At 36.0% G+C, this 14,965-nt stretch overlaps 1 protein-coding gene across 2 annotated transcripts in view; it reads right to left on the bottom strand.

Annotated features, from left to right (window-relative positions):
* DCC (DCC netrin 1 receptor) overlaps positions 1-14,965 on the bottom strand; it is a 1,085,392-nt gene that overhangs the window by 393,801 nt on the left and 676,626 nt on the right. The window lies entirely within an intron of this gene.

Below are 14,965 nucleotides of genomic sequence, written 5' to 3'. Positions count from 1 at the left end.
ATCTCCTTCAAACTTTATTTTATGATTAATTAGAGCTCCTGAAAAGAGTATCAGCCATGATAATTGGCGTATATTTATATTTAACCTTTATAAAAGACTGCAAAGCAAAATGTCCATTCTAATCAGGGGCATTAAACACAAATCTGATATTCTACTGTAATTAGAAAACAGATAAATAAGCTTTGTTATGTTTGTTGCCAACTGTAATGATGATTTTTATTATAGAAGTTAACTGTACTCTCAGAATTTGTTGTAATAGCGATACATAATCATAATTCAAATCACGCTAAGCTTGTATTTAATACGGAACTCTAGAGTAGGAGATTATCTGAATGAGTGTTATTACATTATTACTATCCTCTATTCTTTATCAGACCCAGTTAAGTACATTTATGTTAAACAGCCTTACCAAATATTACATATGAGTAGAAAAATAAGTTTAGAATAATAGACAAATTAGATTTTTAGAAATCACTTAAAATTTCTCTTCACTCAAGGCAAAACTCATAAAGAATGATGGAATCGTTAGGGATGTCCAGAATAGAAAATAGTTTATTCGAAAAAAAAAAAAGAAAAGAAAGAAAATATTTTATCCAAATATCCTACAATCTCTGCTGATCTCTTAGTTGGACACATTCTTATTAAGACATAAAATCATCTGGAATCATTCCATAAAATTCCATCAAAGTTTCACTGAACAATTTAGGAGTTTAGTTTTCAGCTGATGCTATGAATTTCCCTGCAAATTTAAGAATTCCACAGGGATTCTTAGACTTTTGACAACCTTGTGATATGTTGTCAAAAAAATAACACAAAGCAAGAATGCTGATGAATCTTTCAGATAGTAAGAATTGGGGCAAAACGTGACCGACTCCTAGAGGAAAATGAAACTTGCATGTTTATGATCCTCCAGGTCTAATAGCTTAAAAAAGGTGTATCAACTTCAAAAAAAGGGGGAAAAGTAGATAGTACACAATCTGTTGCACAGTTCTCCAGTTGTACACATCCTCCACTCACTCATCCAACATCTAAAACAATGCAAGTTTTAGGGGGATCCCTGGGGGTCTCAGCGGTTTAGTGCCTGCTTTCTGCCCAGGGCATGATCCTGGGGTCCCGGGATCGAGTCCCACATCAGGTTCCCTGCATGGAGCCTGCTTCTCCCTCTGCCTGTGTCTCTGCCTCTCTCTCTCTGTGTCTCTCATGAATAAATAAATAAAATCTTTAAAAAAATAAAATAAAATAAAACCATACAAGTTTTATTGCAAAGCCAACCTGTTTCCATCACATAACTCAAATGGATGTTAAAAGCTTGAGTCCTCTGCTCTCAGGCTACAATCCTTTGGGGAAACTCTGTATTACCACAAAGTGAAACGGGTTAATAATAAAATCATAATTTCACTGATGGGTATTTTTTAAACACCTCAGTTTTAGACATTTCTCATTTATAATTCTGTGGGTGATGTGAGGGTTTTTTTTTCCCCCCATTAATTTATTTATTTTATGTTAGCACTTAATCCCACTACCAGGGTATTCTATTAGTTATTCTCTCAGATTGACTCAGTTATGGTTGCCAAGGAAACAGCCAGGAAGCAGGAGTTCAGCAGACTCTTTCATCTGGCGAGAGGATGATGGGAATGGATGAGGCAGTAGAGCAAGGTCAGGCGTTTACCGCTGAATACAAATCTGTCATGCCTAATAGATGAAGCTCTTTAGTTTCCACGCTGCTCAGGCTACTCCCAGCAGCCAAGGAGAAAATAAAAAAGACACTCAAGCATGAATGCCAATCAGCCTGTGCTGGCAACAGTGATGTATTTACATGTGCCATGGCAGCTGTACTAGGCTGGGCTATGGATGAAAAGATAAATTAAATAGGTGTCAATAATCATAGGAGGTCAGAACCTAAATCCCGAGGGTATCCTAATAAGATCAAACAGATGGGATTTGGCTGACCTATCCTGTTAACATGCCCAAAGCTTCCTTCTCTGAGGTCAGGGTTCAAAATATGTCATGGGCTCCAATGTATTAAGCTGAGAAGCCCCCTCAGCCTGTCTTCTGATGACTATTTTCCCAGGGCTGACAATCTTTTGAAATTTGTTGGCAAACGCTGTGTATATAGCTCTTACTCAGAGTGATAAGACGCATGATGCAATTGTAATAGGTTCTTCACGATGTTTTGCTATCAAAAGATTATAGCCCTTATGCAAGCACACTTTATTTTAATGTTAATGGTCATGATAATAGTAATAGTAGTGCAACAACAATATAGCAATGCTACAGGATGCACATTTAACAGTAACAGAGCCACTCATGTTAGAGAAAGACTGTAATTTTGAATCTATTCATGTGATTCGTTGCTAGCATTAAAAAGCCTAGACTGTTTGTGCACATGTGTGTATACACAATGGGCGGTAATTCATTTCCTCAACAAGTGTTCCAGGATCTACAATATATCAGATTCTGTGACAGGTACTGGCATGGATATAAGGAAAAAAAATAAGGCCTCCTTACCTCTTAAGAGATAGACAGGTAGGCTGATAATTAGAAGTAAAATAAACACATTAGATCTTGAGTTTGGTGAATTCCAACACATTCACAGAAGAGCTGCAGATTCACATTCTTTCTTACTACATCAAAATACCTACCTAGGAAATTTCTATTCCTAAAACATTGTTGTAATAAAGTGAACACATTGATATTATATCAGATTTATGAGTTGGGATCCCTGGGTGGCTCAGCAGTTTAGCGCCTCCCTTTGGCCCAGGGTGTGATCCTGGAGTCCTGAGATCCAGTCCTGCATCGGGACTCCCTGCATGGAGCCTGCTTCTTCCTCTGCCTGTGTCTCTGCCTCTCTCTCTCTTTCTGTGTCTCTCATGAATAAATAAATAAAATCTAAAAAAAAAAAAAAGAAAAAAAAAAAAGAAAACATTGTTCATAATATAATAAGTGAACGATGGTATGCTTGGTTAATAATGTCCATTTTCTAATCATGGACTAATTGCTAATTCATCTAATAATTTATCATGCATTTACATACATCTCTTGGGGGGGGGTATTGAAAGCAAAGCAGAAATTAAGAGGACAGAACACATTATTTATACAGTTCACTTGCTTCAGGTGTTGGCTCCAAAACTTGCTTGATTTTAAGAGTCACCTGGCTTGCTTCTTAAAAATACAGCTTCCTGGTGCACTAAACTTAAAAAAAAAAAATACAAAAAAACCCTCAGTATTCTAATGATCAACAATTTTTAAAAATCTTTTTAAATGTATTCTAGTTAAGATTAACACTAACATCTTCTCTAAATTTTGAAGTCTAAGGAATCACTTTGATCACCAGTATAATGAGTCAACGAATAACGAAATGGTTATTCTATAGCAACCTGCCATTGTACTAAATCTCTTAGAATTTTCAGAATTCTCATAATAAAGACGGTTCACCGAGTTCTTAATGAGTTCGAAGTCTAAAATTAGAAATCAGTGAAAATTTCAGTCCAGTTGGGTTTTGTTAACCAATAGTATTTATAATTAACTGAATTTTAAAGTCCATCTCTTAAAAAGGAAAGAGGTTTTTGTTTTGGTTTGGTTTTTGTTGTTTTGTCAAAGAGCCAAACTAAGTATAAATATGTACTTACATAAGGACATATATGTAATATATTTTCATTATTTTTATTCTCTTGGATATTATCTCTTTTCTAGTATTTTAGAAATGAAAAGCTAGCTGAAACCACTTGGATTTATAATGGCTATATGAGTTCTAAGTACACTGAATATCAAGTTATTGGAAGTCTTTGATTTACAGTTTCCAACTTAGCATGCATCCACTAAAATAGCTCATCTCTCTTATATTCATATGCTGTAGGTAGTTGGGCCTCAACTCCTGCTGAGATTGACACCCTTGTGGGATGAAATACTGCTTGAGGATGTGAAAACGATGTTGGAATTCTGTATCAACTCCTGACATTCCATTAGGATGCAGCTGCCACAGGCACTATGAATAGGATGACCTCAGGACACGCAGTCTACAGAGCAAGGCTGTAAATTAACTGTGGAGCATGGCATCAGAGTTTACCCTCAAATTTTCCTAAATCCTAAGACATTCTGCTTAAACTGTGAAAAATTATTAACTTTGGGAACTTGGTTGAACTGGTTAGGATAGTCTTAGCGTCAAGAAACACTGCACATTTCTTAAAACACCCCTCAAAACAGCAGTTCTGGAATACTTTTTTGCATAGCATAGAGCATTAAGCCAAGGCCTAACCTGCTAAAAAGATAGTTTTAATTATCAGGCAGTGAGAGTATGCACTAGCATGCTGGTATTGGTATTTAGAGATCAATACCAACTGGTATTTAGAGATCTATTTGCTCCTTAAATAATGTGGATAACTATTTGCCTCTAATGAGTAATATTAAAGATATTAAAAATATTTTCCTGTACGTTTTTGCTTAAAGAAAAAACCCAGACATATTAGTATCATAAGTGACATCACAGATAAGTTAGGGATAATCACTTTCATTAATAAAAGATTTTTTTAAATCCTAACACCTCTCACAAATATGAGCACGAGTGACAGAACAAGAGTTCTAGTACCAAACTGTGCGCTAAAGGTTGAAGGAGAGTATTAAGAAATTAGAAGTCAAGATTCTCAAAGCTGAAGAGTTAGATGCTATTTGAATTGGAAATTGATATGAAATAAAAATTCAATTCCTTTGTGGTAATAACACAGGTTAATGAAAAAGAATGATTCCATTGATTAAAAAATTAATTGGCACAACCTTAGAGAATATATCTATGACATAAAAATGATTTTAAAATAAAAATGATTTATTAAGCAATATGAAAATTGGAATAATGAAACAATTGATTAATTGTCATGTATCAAAAGACTTCAGAGCACTTAGAAAGGAAGGCCAAATTTGCTAAAAGTGTAACCATTGTGTGGCTGTAACAGGGCTGACTTAACCATTGGATACAGTAGGTACAGTGCCAAGGGCCCATGGGACTTTTAAGGACCAAGGAAGATGTTTTATTTATTTATTTTTTTAATCAGCAGGGTAAAGAAGGGACTATAATCCAACCTGGATTATATTAGTCTTTATACTAATCCAGATATAAAGTATAATTCTTTTTTTTTTTTTTTTTAATGGAGAAAGAGACCTACAAAGGCAAAACGTGTGACTGGGCCATGAAAGTTGTGTGCATCCCTGGCTATAAAAACGCCAGAGTTTACTGGAAATGGGGAAGGTACCAAGAACAGTATTTTTCATATTTTTATATCCTATCACATCTCATATATTTTCTTCTCCCATTTTCCAGATAAGATAGAGAACAGCAGAGGCATTAGAGGAAAAAGAATTATTAAAAAATATATAAATATAAGCATTGTGCTGCTTTAAGAAACTAATGACTCTGCTGGTCTTATCACTATGAGGAAAGCCTGGCCATATTTATTATAAATGACACACAATTGGATAGAGTTCCTTTTAGAGAATATTCATATTGTCAAGCATCACAAACTTTTCAAATGTTGGGTTCATATTCATTGCTGGCCAATCTGCTTTCATATTCAGAAAGAAGGCTCTATGCTCATTAACTCTCTTCTTAAGAAAACCAATTTAAATACAATACAAACTAATAGGAAATCATTGCTGGAAATGATAATGGCGTCGTTGTTCAGTGTGCTAGGTATCAATGACGTAAGAAAACATGCCACCAGAAGCTAACGTGGAAAAGAGAAGGGTTTTGTATAAAGGATAAAATACTCACTTTATCCTGTTTGAATGACTGATTCTGCTTGTATTTCATCATTAGTGAGTCCATAAGACAGATTATTTTCTAAAGGACAACAATTTTGGCAAACACCTGGAAATGGATAACTTTACACAGTCTCAGCTTAAGAACCAGGATCAGCAATGCAGTTTTAGAGGGAGCTGTGGTTATAAATAAATAAATAGATAGATAGATAGATAAATAAATAAATAAATAAATAAATAAATAAATAAATAAATAAAATTTAAAAATGGAGCTGTGCTGATTCTTCTACTTGGTTCAAGTAAGCTTCATTTTTCTGTTTTATTGAAAAGAAATGTAAAGATTGTCTGGTCACATAGAGTGTTCTAAGAGTAACTTTTTGATGGTTTCCCTATTCCAGACACCAGAATTTGATTAAGCTGTTAGGTAGGGTTTAAACAATCCAAGTAAGTACTTATAACAATACCCTTTAGGGTTCTTAAGAAAAAAAATTAAGAATATGACTAGGTGATTTTGGGAGTTTACTTAAGTTACAAATCGTGATGAGAACTTGACACTGTTGAATCCAGTTTCTTGGGAAAAATAAAGACCAGGACTGGGTTCTGATTGTATTCTTTACTAAGGGATTTGTAAAAATACTCAGTTATTTTGCCTAAAATAAAGCTCTCTGACTCTGTCTGACTTGGAATGCTTTTCCTGTACACATTTTTCTTCTTCTATATGGCCTCACTGGTGCTCAGTTCTTGCTACAGATCTTTAAGATAATCCTTGGCCTTCACTTATTAATTCCAGGAAAAACTGTTGAACATGAGAGCTCCCATCCACTTATCCCGAGAGTAACACCATTCTTGACTTCTGTTTTCTCCCAGAGGAGACTATATCCTCCTGTTCTGGAGATCATTCTGAGTACTGGGATGATAAGGGAGATTTTTAAACTACTTAGCAGGAATTCTCTTCCTATTTAGAGTAAGAGCCACAAAGGGAACCCCCATTTCCGCAACTCCATAAGGAACTCTTCTTGTAAAATATGGAGACAGTTCCTTAGGAATGACAGTCCTAAGAATTAACATAAAATTTCTGTCGGTTCAATGTTGTACAACTTCTGTAAGAATTATCCAAAGTGATCAGAACATAGAGGAGAAATTAATTCAAGAAACTTGAGTCCAGGGGCACTTGGGTGGCTCAGTAGTTGAGCATCTGCCTTTGGCCCAGGTCGTGATCCCAGGGTCCTGGGATCAAGTTCTGTATCAGGCTCTTCACAGACAGTTTGCCTCTCCCTCTGCCAATGTCTCTGCCTCTGTGTGTCTCTCATGAATCAGTAACTAAAATATTAAAAAAAAAACAAACCCAAAAACAAAAAACTTGAGTCTCAATATATTCATGTTCTGTTGTTGCTGTAGCAAATGACCACAAACTTAGTGGCTTAGAACAACGAGTATTACTTTATTTTATAGTTCTGGAGGTTAGAAAGCTGCATGGATCCCACTGTGTCAAAGTCAAGGTGTTGGCAAAGCTGTGCTCCTTTATGGAGGCTCTAAAGATGAATCTGTCTTCTTTTCTTTTCCAGCTTATAGAGGCTATTCACTCACCTTCTTTGACTTGTAGGGCCTTCTTCCTTCTTCAAAGCCAATAATTCCAGGTCATGTACTTTTCCCATCACTTTGCTCTGACCTTTTCTCTTGCCTCCCTCTTCCACTCTTAAGAACGCTTGTGATTATATTGGGTCCACTTGGGTAATTCAGGATAACTTCACTATTTTAAGGTCAGCGGATTACTAACCTTCATTCCATATGCAACTTTAATTCCCTTTTGCAAAGTAACATAAGGTGTCCAAAAGATCTAGAGGTTAGGATGTGGACATGATGAAGGTGGCACTACTCTGTGTATAACAGTGAGGATTTATTCTGAATGTCTGTGACTGCCCAGCTACTCTTTCTTAATCTCAAATATTTTTGAATAAAAAGAACAAGCTTGTGAGAGTTGGTTAAGACCCTGTAGTGGAGGTGCTTTGTTTTCACATGTTAGGAAAAACTGAACCAACATACAGTATACACTTCTAATATCATCACTGCTCATCCGCGTTGCTAACCATCTATACTGTGCCTTTGCTGTGCTTCCTCAGGCAGAGAGGGTTTCACATATCAGAAATCAAGTCATTGCCAAGGCAACCTGGATACATGGCATCTCCCACAGTGAGAATATATGGAATATAACATGTATATCTCATCCCCAGTCATCACTCTCCCGTCTCCAGTCCACTAATTGTCACTCCAATTTGGGATAATTAGAAAACAGCGGAACTGAGGTTTGGGGAGAGAACATTGTGTTAAAACCCAAAAGAGGAAAACATGGTATGAGTCTCCTCCCAAAAGAGGAGAAGGAGGAGGAAGGGGAGATGATGACGATGCGATAATAATTGTGTTTTTGGTTTTATTTTGTTTTGTCTTGTTTTGTTGATCCATGATGCCTTGGGAAAGCTAGTGGAAGAGAAAATCAAGGTGAACAGGATTCACAATTAATTGCTCCCTCATAAAATCTGAAAGGATGGGCCAGTCTTATAGTGGTAAGGAGAAGTAGAAACCAATGAAGAATTTAGGGATCCACAGAAGCACATATAAATACGATAAATAAGGAATGAGCAAGTGGAAACCCAATGAGACAGGACTCATAAGCCAGATGTTGCTAGTTAACTAATCTTAGGCCAGTAAACCAGGAGCAATAAAATTATAATACGTGTTTGCTGAAGCAAAACAATGTTGTGTATATGATGTGGAAACTATGAGGGAGAGACATCCTTAAAGGTTTCTTAAAAAACAAAGGTTGAGGGATACGTGGGTGGCTCAGCAGTTGGGCATCTGCCTTTGGCCCAGGGCATGATCCTGGAGTCCCAGGATGGAGTCCCATGTTGGGCTACCTGCATGGAACCTGCTTCTCCCTCTGCCTATGTCTCTGCCTCTCTCTGTGTGTCTCTCATGAATAAATAAATAAAATCTTTAAAAAATAAAAAAATAATAATAAAAATAAAAAACAAAGATTGATAAATAGAATTAAAGCAAAAATATCCATGATTACTAATTTAAAATGTCATTGATATTGACTTTATTTAGCATGTTGCTTCATGATATGTTAGCAAAAAATAGGTATACAGATTTACAGATTTATTTTAATTATTGGCTACCTGAGGCAATTTTTACTTTAAAGTATATAAAGCCTTGGTAGGCAAAAATCTAATGTATGTGAAAGTGGAAATTAAGTAAATTAATTTTAGGATATAAAATGGTTACAGTGAAAGAAAGACAGGTCTATTGAGGAAAAAGTTCTCTTTGGAGACAAATTTTAATCACTAGGAGAAATGATTAATAATAAAGCTAGACCCAGTCATAACCAACAATATTTTTTTTTGTTTTTCTGTTTACAGCCAGTTTACAAGGTTAGTTTATACATTTTCAGATGTAGATTAGACTATTTACTACATTTAGTGTTTTCTATTTTAAAAGTAGAATAAGGTTAAAGACCCACAAGGCCTGTGCGTTGCATAAATTGATAAGGACGGGGTAGTATAAAGAATACAATTGAAAGCCCACATTGAATCTTACGCTGAAATAAAATTCCCATTACTGCTGCACGGGGACCAATGTGTTCTCCTTTGACAAGGACAGATTTTAGATTAAGCACTCTTAGATTGTAAATTACCATTCTTGATAGTGGGCCTCCCCTGTCTATGGTGCCTTAGAGAGACAGGACAGACTGTGAAAAAGTGTACATTTCAAGAAAGCAAAATCCTGTCTCTTAACCCTCCCCAACCCCCACACCCAAATTTCCATGTTTCAAGAGAAGGAATAGTAATGTGAAGAGACTGTTGAATTTAAATAGGAATAAAGGACATTATAATTACAAATCTTAGTAGCCATTCTGAGAATGATTGGCTGACATGTCCCGTCACCAATTACAATTACATCAAATTTGGCCACCCGAGGTAGAGAAGGTGGGGGCCTGGCTGAGAGAGGCACCTCTCTGGATTCATCTTCAAACTTGCAAGGATTTTATTTTACAAATTCCTCACGTACAGTTCAGGTTAAATAATTAATATTTAAATAAGGTAGATATGATTTCGTGAACAAGGGAAAAGAAGAAGTGGAGGCTTTACAGACACAGGGTCAAGGTCTTTTATTTTTAATCCTGTCACTCAGAGATGAGACATTAGTATCACCATCCAACAGAGACTGCTTCGGCTAAGAGATAACTAGATCTCCTAAACCACTGTTTTGTTTTGTTTTTGACTCTATATTTTTAAGACACTGGGATACTAAAATGATCATAGGCTGGATTTTTATTTTTTAATAAAATCCATCCTATCAAAGTGAGTCCTCCTACAGGTGTGCCAGTCAAACCACAGTAAGTAGATGTTTGTTTCCTAGAGCAAACAGACACTGCAAAATCAATTTGTGAACTCATTACATAAATCCATATTAAACTATTTAGTCTATATTTAACACTATAACAAGGGTAGTCAGGGTAAATTAAATGGATTTTATTTCCAGATGGCAGGGAGCCAAAGTTAGTCCTTTTATTTCTAATTTATTTCTTGGTTCTAATCTGTGTCTGCCACAGACAGAAGGAGAGACAAAGAAGAGAGAGAATAAAGAAAAGTGATCACTTTTACTCTTCTGATAGTTAAAGGCTGATCAAATCAATCTGTCCAGTCCTGGCAGCGACAGGACTCTATGATTATCTTATGTTCATGCATGACCCTTTAGCTCAATCTTCCAAGATGGTAGCATGATGAGTCCCTTTCTCAAAGCTGGGTAAAATACGTTCAGCAAGGAGGAGTCGACTATCAGTGGGAGAATGATTCACTTATGTCCTATCAAGGAACTAAGGATACATAATAAGGCCCTGTCAACTCTCCCATAAGCTTTTCATTACCATCAGCAATGCCAATAACTTACAGGATTTCCAGTCAGCATCAATCGCTCCTTTTCAATTCAAATGCAAACTGCTAATCATTTCCTCTTCCATATTATTCTTTGAATTTATCTTTCTGTCTATGAACAGAGTTGCCATCAGTTCAGACCATGACTATTTCCCTTTGAGGATATTATAAAATACCTGGGTTCATTTTTTTCCTTCTGTTCCAGTCTTCCTAATATGTATGAACGAATATTGTTTGTCAGTCAGACTACTAATTTTGCCTATTTGAATTATATGCTTTGAGATATTTTAAATATGTACCTTTTTTGCCTCCTTTTCTACTCTAACATAATTGACACTACTTGGCATCATCAGTTAACTAGTAATGAGTAGTTGAGAGTCTTCCCCTTACCAGGTGCTTGAAGTGCAGAGGCCATTAAGACACGAGCCCTCAATGAACTCAAAATCAAGGTTCTTTCTGCCAAAATAAACTTAATTCACTCTTGGTGGCCTTCCACCTTTGGGAGTGATGGCTTTGCCATTTATTCAGTTAAATCAAGAATCTAGGAATCATCCCAGGTTCTTAAGCATTCTCTATACATTAATAGATGATCTCCATGGGTGAAGGTCTTCTAATATATCTACTCACTCTTTCTGTGCTGCTGCGGTAGGTGGCCTTAATCTGTCTTGCTTAGCCTCTTGCTGACGCACTTTCCCAATCATTTTTGCTATTTCCAGTCCCTTCTCCGCCACTGCCAACATAGCAATCCCCAGCAATACTTTCAGAGCTCTCTTTTAAAAACGCCAAGAGCATCCCTTACATTCCAGACATCAACATCCTACATAGGCTCAACAAAGAGCCCAATTTTCTTTGCATATTCGAAATGCATATTTATTGCATATACAGCCCCTGCGTGTCTCTCCAGTTTTACCAAGTCACGCATACACCTCCAAACAAACACTTCTGCTTCTGTGTTATTTCCTAGGCTTTGGGTGTAGCATTTCTTCTATCAGCCATTTCTTTGCCCTTCTTGACAGCTTGGCAAAATCATATTTCTGCTTCAAAGTCCGTCTCAGCTCACATGTCACATCCTCAGCAATGAGTTCCTCTGATTCCCATAGAAAGAATCCCTCAAGCCCTCCACTGTGCTACCCCCTACATCTTGTATTTAAATACTCCAGGGACTCATGGTAATGATTTGTTCTGCTCCAAACTTCTCTATTAGATGAGAAGCGAGAGCAATTTAACTTAGCATCTGCATTCAGAAAATAGGAATAACTTCTAGGATAATGTTTTATGTGCAAGAAATGACATATTTGGTATGAGGTTTTATTTATGTTGTTATTGCTCCTGATATAAAAAGCAAAAGGTATTTACCACTTCACTCAGTTGAATTTCCCTCAAGGGTCATGTTATCCTTTCTAGGCAAGTGTGGTAAAGACCTAAGATATCTGATCAGAATTGGGCTCAAAGGCTCATATTAAATAATGAGAAGCAAGGCTCACGTAGGAAAGGAAAGCAGGTGGTCTGTATGTCAGAAATTGGACATGGCATTCATGAGATCCAAAGGCTTAGGTTTGGGCCCCCGATTCTGTTATCTCTTGCCTCTTTCTATTTATAAAATCAAGAAGATGAGGCAAGAGTAGGATAGAAAACAAGCTACATGGCATTTTCATTTTTTTTCCTCTTCCACATAACTGCCATGCTGGTAGGAGAAAATTGTTTAGAGAAAGAATCATTCTTCTTTATTCAAAATAGTGTAGTCTGCTTTCTTACATTTTCATATATATAAACGCAGTTGATATCTTTCAGAACTAAAGAATATTTTATCTGATTATCAGGGAACTAATCACTTAAATAGGAACTGGAACTGAAAAATATCAGGAAACATGGGAGAATGGCTTTTCTATTCGACTTTTGTTGGTTTACAATGCATGTTTTACTTCGAGAATGGGTTATTTTTTTTTATTTCAAGTGAATTTTTCTTGTGTTCTACAATATATAAAAGTCAGACATAATCTAAATAAAAGAAATATGTTTTGTCAATATTGTCAGGGAAAGCAAAAGCTATCTACGGATTCTTGGTGGATATTCATTAATACAGAATAATAGATAGCTTTATGTCTCACACACTAGCATTTAGGCTTATTAACTAATTATTTATTTTTAAATGGAACTATATTATAGGTTAAAGACCTATAAGATATTTATATGAAAGATACTGTTTTTCTCACTCTTCTTCTTCTTCTTCTTCTTCTTCTTCTTCTTCTTCTTCTTCTTCTTCTTCTTCTTCTTCTTTTTAACCTATTTTGATACCTGGAACTTCTTGCTTAGAATAGGGAACAAAATAAAACAAAAAGTGAAAGAACTTTTCTAAACAACAGAGTCCTTGTCAGTCTGCATGACAAGTGGTACCACTGTCCTCCTCAAATAGGGTTCGAACAAAAGCATAGTCGATGAAGCACTGGCTATGTTTGAATTTCAGGAATCTTAATACAAAGAATTAAAGTCTCTTCAAAGGACATCTACTGTCTCTTAATTCTCATTTCAGTTTTGCGAGTCTTTATACCTATTCTGGCTATTTGGTAAATATTGTAATATATCATTACAGATCACTCTGTCTTAATTATATTTGATAGTTTGGATTGGTTGGGTCAAATTAGTATTTTTGGTTAAAGTAGAGATTCCTGGGTAACAGGAGTTATGTGATATTCACCCTTAAGGCCCCAGACACATTCACAACTGGCTCACACTTAGCAATGATTTCTAGCACAGTAGGAATTCAGGCAGATACCATTTGTGTTACAGAATCTTAGGAATTTTAATTAATTTTAAGTTCATCCCCTTTATTAGTAATTCCCAAACTGGTCTGATTAGACTCCAATCAATATTAAACACCGTGCATTTCTCTGACAGGCTCCATGTGGTAGACTGAGGGTGGGAGGACATCCACATGATGGCAGAGTGGCTGAGATGTGCTGAGTGAAAGTCCGGCCGTGCTCGCTGAGTAGCCTTGGTAAGTTAGCTAGCCTCCTGAGGAGCACTTTCCTCACCCACAAAGGGGGAAGGAGCTGTATCTCCTTTGCATGATTCTTGAGAACAATCAATTAATATGGAGCTGTAGAGCCCTGACTCAACACGGTGCCCACTAATGAGGACTCAGTAGTGTTTCCAAATCCAGCTCCACCACTTTCTAGCTTCTGGATGTTGGCATGGTATCTGACTGCTCCAAAGCATTCTCTTCTAGTCTGTGAAGTGAAACTAGTAATATATTCTGGGCCAAATTACCATAGAAGAAAATGGACTGATGTGCATGAAGTGCTTGGCACACAGTACAGTACACAGGAAAGTTTGTGAAAAAGTTCTTCTCTTTGGCGTTTTCCTTTTCTTCTATGTCTATATAAATCTTACTGGAAGCAGGGCTGATTAGAGCCCTATTGGCATATCCTTCCATAATTAAAATGGTGTTTATTTTCCTGTATTTCTTTTTTTTTTTCCTGTATTTCTAAGTGTCTTGTTAAATTTAAAATAATAAAATACAAAAGCCTTATCTCCCAGCACCTCTTAAGTGTCCCAAGAGGCAGAGAATACTCCAGGTAGTTTATTTGGAGACTGATGTCAAAGGCAAAACTGCATTTACATTTCTAAAACCCTTGCCATACTTCAGTATATATTGCTTGTTGTTTGATGATTTCTTAGCACTGATAAACTTCGACTTCAAAAATAAAAAATAATATAGTAGTTTTTCAAATTATAAATATAGAAGTAGATTTAAATTTAAACTTCTTTTAAAAGTTGAGGCCCATCTTGTACAAAAATAATTATATTCTACTTCTTAATATTTTATTCCACTACTTATGTATTATATATACATCTTCCACTATATATTAATATTCCACAATTTATATTTTATATTCCAGTTATCATCATAGCATGTCATTCCCAGGGGGAATGGCTGAGGTTAGTGTTACTCTTAGATTCCTAAATAATGGTAATTCCTATCATATTCTAAGTTAATTTCCTAATCTTTCTCCTACAAAAATCACAGCAAACCTAGAGAATGACAGTGTGCAACTATTAATGTAACTAAGTGGTAGTTCCCATTCCATCTGCTATGCCAGATGCTGTACCTCTGTGTGAGCAGATTAATATAACCTCCTGTATAATATATTTAGCCATAGTGATGCATTCTTTTCTATTCCTATAAGAAAGGACCATCAGAACATTTCTCATTCACTAGGAATAAAAAAGTCATTATTCATTTTCAGTCATGTCCCAGGGCTATTTAACTCTCCCATGTTCTCTCA

The sequence above is a fragment of the Vulpes lagopus genome, chromosome 24 (assembly GCF_018345385.1).
Source record: "Vulpes lagopus strain Blue_001 chromosome 24, ASM1834538v1, whole genome shotgun sequence".
Lineage (NCBI taxonomy): Eukaryota > Metazoa > Chordata > Mammalia > Carnivora > Canidae > Vulpes > Vulpes lagopus.
Note: the sequence above shows the minus strand (reverse complement) of the source record. Positions and strands in the feature narration are given on the sequence as shown.